Raw genomic sequence first — 8,307 nt, forward strand, 5'->3', positions numbered from 1 at the left:
GCACTTGCTGTATTTACAACTTGCCATGTGAACTCTGTTCCTCTTGTCACGAGTCCTGCCAGACCTACAGCAATTCTCCGGAATTTTCTGTGTTTCTAACATGGAACATTAAGTCTGCTTCTCTCTCCATAGATGCTGGCAGCTCTGCTAAGGTTCCGCTGCATTTTCTGGTTTTATTTCAGGGGCGGCTCAGTGGCCTCACAGCGGCGGGGACCCGGGTTCGATTCCAGCCTCGGGTGACTGTCTGTGTGGAGTTTGCACATCCTCCCCGTGTCTGTGTAGGTGAAGGTTAGGGTGAATTGGCCACGCTAAATTACCCCATAGCGTTAGGTGCATCAGTCAGAGGGAAATGGGTCTGGGTGGCTTACTCCTCGGCGGGTCGGTAGTGGACTGGTTGGGCCGAAGGGCCTGTTTCCACACCGTAGGGAATCTCATCTATCTGCAGAATCTTTGCTTTAAACCCCAATTGCTAACGGGTCCCGTCTTCTCAACTGAAGCTTGTGCTGATCAATTCTTCCACACACACAGTATTCTGGCCATGAGACAGAGTTGGGTGGAGAAATGAACAAACTGATCATATTTGAAAGAAAGACGTCTCCAGGATAAATCGGAGATGTTGTTCTCTGTGGTGGAAGGGATGATTACGGGGAGATTTGAGCCGTTTTCGATATCAGACGGGGTCTGGACACATTGGACAGGCAGAAACTGCCCATTGGTGGAGGGCTGGGGCAAATGGAGGCAGTGGACTCTGATGACAAACAGACAAGACGTGGTTAGGGCCCTGAATGTGCTGGAGCCAGATTCAATCGGAGCTTTCCAGAGGGAATTGGGAAACCTCCTGAGGTGGACAGAAATGTCAGCCCCATCCACTTGACTGGAGCAGTCTGTCTGGACCTAGCAAGGGCAGAGTGGCATTGCCAGATTTATTAATCCAGTGGGGATCCGGGTTCGAATCCTACCACTAGAGATGGTGGAACTTGAACTCGATAATAACCTCGATAACCTTGAAACTAATTGCTGTTAAAAATCCATCTGATGCTACTCAGGGAAGGAAATCGGCCACCTTTATCTGGTCTGACCTTCTTGTGACTCCAGACCCACAGCAATGTGGTTGATTTATAACTGCCCTCTGGCCAGTGACACGCACACCCCACCTATTAAGGAAAAACACAGACGTGTTTTGACAGAGTCTGTATTGTTGCAAGGGGTTTGTGGGTTGATCTACTGAGGCCCTTACCAACACACCCCAGTCAGCAAACGCCAGGAGTTGGACTTGAACCCGGATCCCCTGTCTCAGAGACAGGGGCGGAGGGAGTGTTTGTGTGTGTTTGGAAGGGGAGGGGGAGAGATTCTGGGCGGGGGGCATGATCCGCCCCTTGTGCCTCACCTTCGATGTGAGATGACCGGTGTCCCAAAAGAGGAGATCCTTCCCCAGTCCCCCGAGCTCGGTTTAGCACCAAAGCCTTCCCCGGGGGCTGTCTCGCTGGGTTCAAAGCCCCCTCCTCTTTCTCTCCCCCATTTCTCTTGGCTATACCTGTCTGTCCCGTTGATTTTCAGGAGGACAGGGGCAAGAGACTGTGTGGTGGATGTGGACTGAAGGCGTGGAGCATTTCCGAAGTCCCACAGTGAGCCTGGACCAGATTGGGAGAGAAGTGGGGGGTGTTATCTTTCAGGGATTTTGGAGCGCTGGGCCGTAGTAAATCACCTGGATGTGGAAATCTGTTCTTTAGGGAAGGGGGAGAACGTGAGTGCAAGCATTTTGAGAGTGTCAGATCTAACTTGTGTTTTATCAAATTTAACACAAAAAAAATCCCATCGCACTTCACAACATTTTTACTCTAACGTTTCTCGAGAAAATAAGTCCAGTTACTGGGTTCTGAGAAGACTCGTACTGGGCCTGAAACATTGACTGTTTCCCTCTGTTGCCAGACCTGCTGAGTTTCTCCAGCACTTTTTGTTTCCGTTATATTCACTTGTCGGTCCTCTCATCCCCGATTTAAAACAGTTCTAAATTATTTTACTCTAAACTTACAAAGAAAATCTGCCTTTGCTTTCTGTTAGATCCCTCCCAACACACACCTTTGAGTAAAACAGTGCCGTGGAAGCTAAAGTAACGCTTACTTTTCAGTTTAATTTCATTCTTAAATGACTTAGTTATCCCATTAAGGACGGATTTGTATTTAACCCGACAAAAACATTTAAAGGAGCTGCTCATCATCCCGCTGCCAAAAAAGTACCACAGGGACCCCGGAATCATTACCTTTAAAAGGAGCACCAGACTTTGCTCTGGACAAAATATTCAGTTAAAATGTTGGAGAAACGGTTTTCTCATAAAAATTCTCTCAACGCTTTCCATTCCATCACATTCCGTTATATTCGATACTAAATCTGAGCGTGAACTTTTCTCAACAGAGCCTTCGACAGGACCCTCTCTCACCTCCTCCGTTCGGAGTTTGAGGAGAGCGAAATGCGCATTGGAAACGGTGGATGGATCTCTCCTGGTTGACAGTAATTCAGTGTCGGCTCACAGGGAAACAGAACGGGCTGGGTGAGAATCTGCCTGGGAATGGTCGCGACTGATTCGAGTGGGACACCCACTCGGTACCCCCACCACACCCCTCCCCCACACCCCTCCCCCCCACCCCCCGCCCAAGCTTCAGTCTGAGAAATGTTCACATCTCCAACTAGAGCTGCCTCCTCTCAATGTCACTGTGACAGCTCAGATGGTACTGTCCCACTCCACACAGAGAGACAGACAGATAAATAGATGGATAGAACGATTAAAAGAAAGAAAAAGTTGGAGACATACATAGATGGACAGATAGATAGATACATAGATGGATAAAGAGATAGACAGCTAAAGAGGCAGACGCAGACATAGATAAACAGACAGATAGGTAGATAGATAGATGGACAGATAGACAACAGACAAATAGGCAAAGTGCTCTGAAAGCTAGTGCTTCCAAATAAACCTGTTGGACTATAACCTGGTGTTGTGTGATTTTTAACTTTGTCCACCCCAGTCCAACACCGGCATCTCCAGATCATGACAGATAGATAGATAGATAGATAGATAGATAGATAGATAGATAGATAGATAGATAGATAGATAGACAGACAGACAGACAGACAGACAGACAGATAGACAGACAGACAGATAGATAGATAGACAGGCAGACAGACAGACGGCAGATAGACAAACGGACAAACAGAATGACAGGCAGACAGACAGATAGATTGAGAGGGAGGCAGAAAGATAGAGACACAGGCTGATAGACAAACAGACAGACAGACAGATAAATAGATAATTATTTTAATCAAATATATTCGCCACGGCGTTTGCGAATTCAGCGGAAACGATACAAATGAAACGAATGATCCTAATTCATAACAATGGTTAAAGTGAGGTTTACCTGATTAAAGGACTGGACAATGCTGAACTTTACTGAACACCAGTAATTCCAGCATCCCGCAGAATGCAGGTCTCAGTGCCACCTTCCTACCGATTGGCTCCGGGCCGGTCTGTCCTCCAACACTTATCCCGCCCCTGCAGCCCGGGTAGCCGGCCCAGAGCTCAGGGAGCCTGCGGTCACCCCCCAGTTCACGCTGGACACTGTCTCCGGGTGTCCGGGAGTCGTGCATTCGCCTCGGGGACGGCAGGGAGCAAAACCCAGGAGGGAAAATTACAGGCCGATTGGCAAATAAAACCAGCCCACCTTCCATCCCCTTTCAACATTTCTGCTTATGAATTATGTAAAAAAAAAACAGGCGCAAAAAAACAGAAAGTAGGAGGTAGAAAGCTAAATAGTTAAACCGCCAGGGATACGCTCACAGAAACTGGCACATGGACACTTCAACCTCTTTCGGGACAGTGACGGGGTCGATTAATGCTAATTCCTGGAGGGTCGCTAAAATAAGGGGCAACACAGTGAGGGGTATGAGTACAATGCTCCAACTTCAGTGTTTCAGGATTAATCCAAATTCTCAAAAGTGTCCTTAGAAGTGAAAGAAAAGACAAAAAAAGTAGACTTTTGTTTTTCAATCACCGTGCTATGACATTCTGGAGCCTGGATCCCCTAGTCCTGAGGTAGGGACATTACCCTCAAAACATCTAAAAAGCACCTTAAAATGCCATGGCAGAGTACTGTAATGGGATCAGTGTACTTGGTCAGCATATACATCATGGGCCGATCGGCCTGATTCAATGCTATACGTCTCTATGACTATACATGGCTAATATTTGCTGTTGACACTTCAGCCTGCAAGGAGCTGTGGAAAAAATAAATTAAAAGCGTTTTGGTAGAGATGCTACTGAGGATTGCATGTAACACTCTCCGGGAAAGCTACTGGGCTCAAAATATGAAAATCCCTGTCTTAATCGCCACAACTCCTCTCTCTCCCTCTTAATAAAAAAACCAAAACAAAACCACAGGGAGACCAAAGCAGCGCAAGGCGGTGTTAAAATCTAGGGACTTTAAGTCTTTACAAATCATTTGATCAGGGACACTAAACCCCTTACATTAGGATCACTGATAAATAACCTGTAGCTGGAATTTTAAAAGTTAATTATAGTTTATCTGAAGCTAATGCATCTTACCTTGAGGTATAAATCTGCAGAGATTGATCCTGTTTTAGTTGGGCGCTGGACAGGGACCAGAGGAAGAGGTTGTGGACAAATGAGCGAGAGGAGTGGATATTCTTATTGATATGGATTCGTAACTCCTTTAATCCAGCCTGAGTGAGTCAAACACACTCACAGGGACAGGCTCCCAGAGAGAGGGGTAGACATACACACACACACACTCTCAGGGACAGGCTCCCAGAGAGAGGGGTAGACATACACACACACACTCACAGGGACAGGCTCCCAGAGAGAGGGGTAGACACACACACACTCACAGGGACAGGCACCCAGAGAGAGGGGTAGACACACACATACACACACTCACAGGGACAGGCTCCCAGAGAGAGGGGTAGACACACACACGCTCACACATACACACACAATCACAAGAACAGGGTCCCAGAGAGAGGGACAGGCAGACACACACACATGCGTGCACGCGTGCACACACACTCTCTCTCTCTCTCACACACAGAGACAGGGTCCTGGAGAGACAGACAGAGGCACACACACACTCACAGGGACAGGGTCCCAGAGAGAGGGACAGACATGCACACACACACACACACACACACTCTCTCTCTCTCACACACAGAGACAGGGTCCTGGAGAGACAGACAGAGGCACACACACACTCACAGGAACAGGGTCCCAGAGAGAGGGGCAGGCACACACACACAAGGACAGGGTCCTGGAGAGAGGCGGAGACAAGACACAGACACACATACACACACACAGAGCCACGGATTGTCCAGGCCCAGCAGATGTCCAGGGGATTTATCCCGCAGAGCTCCTGCTGGCAGCCAACCACATTGAGAAAGCCGGGATTAGAGGCTGAGGGAGACACGAGGCGGGCAGCAGAGCCCAGGAGTAGCCTCACTGTCGGTGGGCAATTAGCAGGGAATTAGTGGTCAGGAATGTTAGCCCTGCCACAGCAGCAAGGACAAGGCCACCAGACAGAGGGAGAGCAAATCGATACTTCCCCTGCCCATCCTTATCCTTACCCCTGGGAGAGTATAAACCCCCTCGTAGCCCCCCTCAAATATCCCAGAGAGAATGTAAACTCTCCATTGCCCTGAAACCCTAATTTCCTGGGTGAATATACACTCTCAAATTACCAATATTGTGTAATTAACAATCACAGCTTTAGACGACTTGCTAATTATGGATATTGTGAGGTTAATAGTAGGACTTTGGGCCAAGTGTGGCTATTGTAAAAGCTGAAAGTGATAGAATGGTGAGGTTGAAATCGATCAGCACAGTGTTTCAGCATCCTTTGAATGTGACGCCTGTAGATTTAGGAATTGATCAGCCTGTGTCCAAACTACACAGGCCACTCTCCCACTGCAAAGCTGACAGACCAATTTCCAGGAGTCTCAGGTTTTGCTCCCTTGTAAGAATGTTTGAGGTGCCAAAGTTAGCCTTGACCAACACTTTGATAGTGTATAATCCTGCTGTAAATCCTTCACATTAGATTTTCTTTAATGGAACTGTGAAAATCTAAGAAATACTCGGGTCATTTCTGGAAGTTATTTAGAATCTCTTCAGTGTGGAAGCAGGTCATTCAGCCCATCAAGTCCACAGTGACCCTCCAAACAGTAGCCCATTCAGACCCAACTCCCTACCCTATAATTCTGCATTTCCCACCTGACCTGCACATCTTTGGACTGTGGGAGGAAACTGGTGCACCTTGATGAAACCCACGCAGGTACAGTATGAATGCGCAAACTCCACACAGACAGTCGTCCAAGGGTGGAACTGAACTTGGATCCCTGGCGCTTTGCAGAAATGCTAACCACTGAGTCACTGTATGTCTTCATACGTTGCAAAGTAGATTACTGTGATTATTCCATTTTAAAGTTGAATAATCTTTGGAACGTGCAAATACATTGAAAAGTGACTTTAGCCATTTCCAATAATTCTTACAGTGACAAGTACCAAAGCACTTCTGAATACAGAACCTTTTCCTGATTAGTCAGAATTCTTCAGTGATATCCCACCAACAAGTGAAGGCCAAATTAATGAAATGAGATTTGACGAGTGAAGCAGACAGTTGGTTGGATACACATATAGGTGAGTTCAGATTAACAATCCTCAACATCAAGGCTGCATTTTATCCAGTGTGGAATTGAGACGATCGAGGGTAGCAGAGGGAAAACTTTCTCTCGTTAGAGCCACTGACACAAAGGAAGATGGTTGTGGTTGTTGTAGGTGAGTCAGCTCAGCTCCAACACATGTCTACAGGAGTTCCTCAGGGTAGTGCCCTTGACCCAATCATCTTCAGCTGCTTCATCAATTACCTTTTCTTCATCATAAGGTCAGAAATGGGGATGTTTGCTGCTGATTGCAAAGTGTTCAGCACCATTCGCGACTCCTCAGATACTGAAGCAATGTTTGTATAAATGCAGCAACACCTAGGCAATATCCAGGCTTGGGCTGACAAGTGACAAGTAACATTCATGCCAAACAAATGTCAGGCAATGACCATCGCCAATAAGAGACAACCTATTACTCTTTGACATTCGCTGGAATTATCATTGCTGAGTAGCCCACCTGTAGATGACTGAACTAGATTAGCCGTACAAATTCTGTGACTACAAGGCCAAGTCTGAGTCAGGAAATCCTACAGCAAATAACTCACCTCCTGATTTCCCAAAGCCTGCTCACTATCTACAAGGCACACGTCAGGAGTGCGCTTCCACGTCAAAAGCACAGCCTTCCATTTGTGCAACACAGTTCTTTTTTTCCATTCTGTATTCTTTAAGGGATGTGGGCATCACTGGGCAAGGCCAATACTTATTGCCTATCCCTAACTGCCCCCTTGAACTGAGTGGATTGCTGGGCCATTTCAGTGGGCATATAAGAGTCAACCATATTGCTGTGGTTCTTGAATCACAAGTAGGTGAGACTGGATAAAGATGGCAGATTTCCTTCCCTAAAGGGAATTAGGTGGATAGATAGAAATTTATTGTTACTTGCATTTGTGAAAATACAATAAAATGTGTATACATTACCATTGCCACTTAATTACATAAATTACAGATTAAAAAAGAAACAAAGTTAAAACAGATAACATCTTTTGTTCATTTCATGGCCTCTTGGTTTCATCCACTGCCAAGGATTGGGGTCTGCCCAACACTGAGGACTAGGCCCAACCCAACTGCCAAAGACCAGGGCCTTGCCCAACTGCTGAGAATGGGGTCCTCTTGAAACTGCTAAGATCCCGGGCCTCTCAAAACTGTTGAGAACTGGGGTTTTGTCACAAAAGTTGAGAACCAGAACCTGTAAAAACTGTTGAGGACCCAGGGTTGTCTGACTGAAACTGCCACACCTCTGCATCACAAAGAAGCAAAGATGAATTTACACAAAAGGTGAAATTAATAAATAATAATTAGAATAATGTTTTTAAAAATGTGGCTGGTCAGCCAAAAGGCGGTTGACAGGCCAGGAGCCTGAATCATACCTAACTTGACATCTCCACCATCTTGTATGGGTGAACCAGATGTGTTTTTAAACAGTCAATGATAGCTTCATGAATTAATCTGCTTTACTTTGGTGAGGGAGTAAATCTCTTCAAAATACCTTTGAGCACAAAGGAATATATAAGAGTCAGAGATGTACAACATGGAAACAGACCCTTTGATCCAACTTATCCATGCCGACCAGATATCCCAAACTAATCT

At 46.3% G+C, this 8,307-nt stretch overlaps 1 protein-coding gene across 3 annotated transcripts in view; it reads right to left on the bottom strand.

Annotated features, from left to right (window-relative positions):
* The window catches only part of LOC122542767 (homeobox protein otx5-like), a 42,238-nt gene extending 37,334 nt beyond the window's left edge, over nucleotides 1-4,904 (bottom strand). The window contains exon 1 of one of the 3 annotated variants that reach the window (XM_043680782.1): nucleotides 4,598-4,904. The gene's annotated coding sequence lies outside the window, so the exon portion shown is untranslated. Of the gene's footprint in view, nucleotides 1-2,260; nucleotides 2,533-3,413; nucleotides 4,463-4,597 lie in introns of those variants that run through there. The other 2 variants (XM_043680785.1, XM_043680784.1) reach the window with 2 other exon arrangements.
* Nucleotides 4,905-8,307: the final 3,403 nt, after the last annotated feature.

Source organism: Chiloscyllium plagiosum, chromosome 41, assembly GCF_004010195.1.
Source record: "Chiloscyllium plagiosum isolate BGI_BamShark_2017 chromosome 41, ASM401019v2, whole genome shotgun sequence".
Lineage (NCBI taxonomy): Eukaryota > Metazoa > Chordata > Chondrichthyes > Orectolobiformes > Hemiscylliidae > Chiloscyllium > Chiloscyllium plagiosum.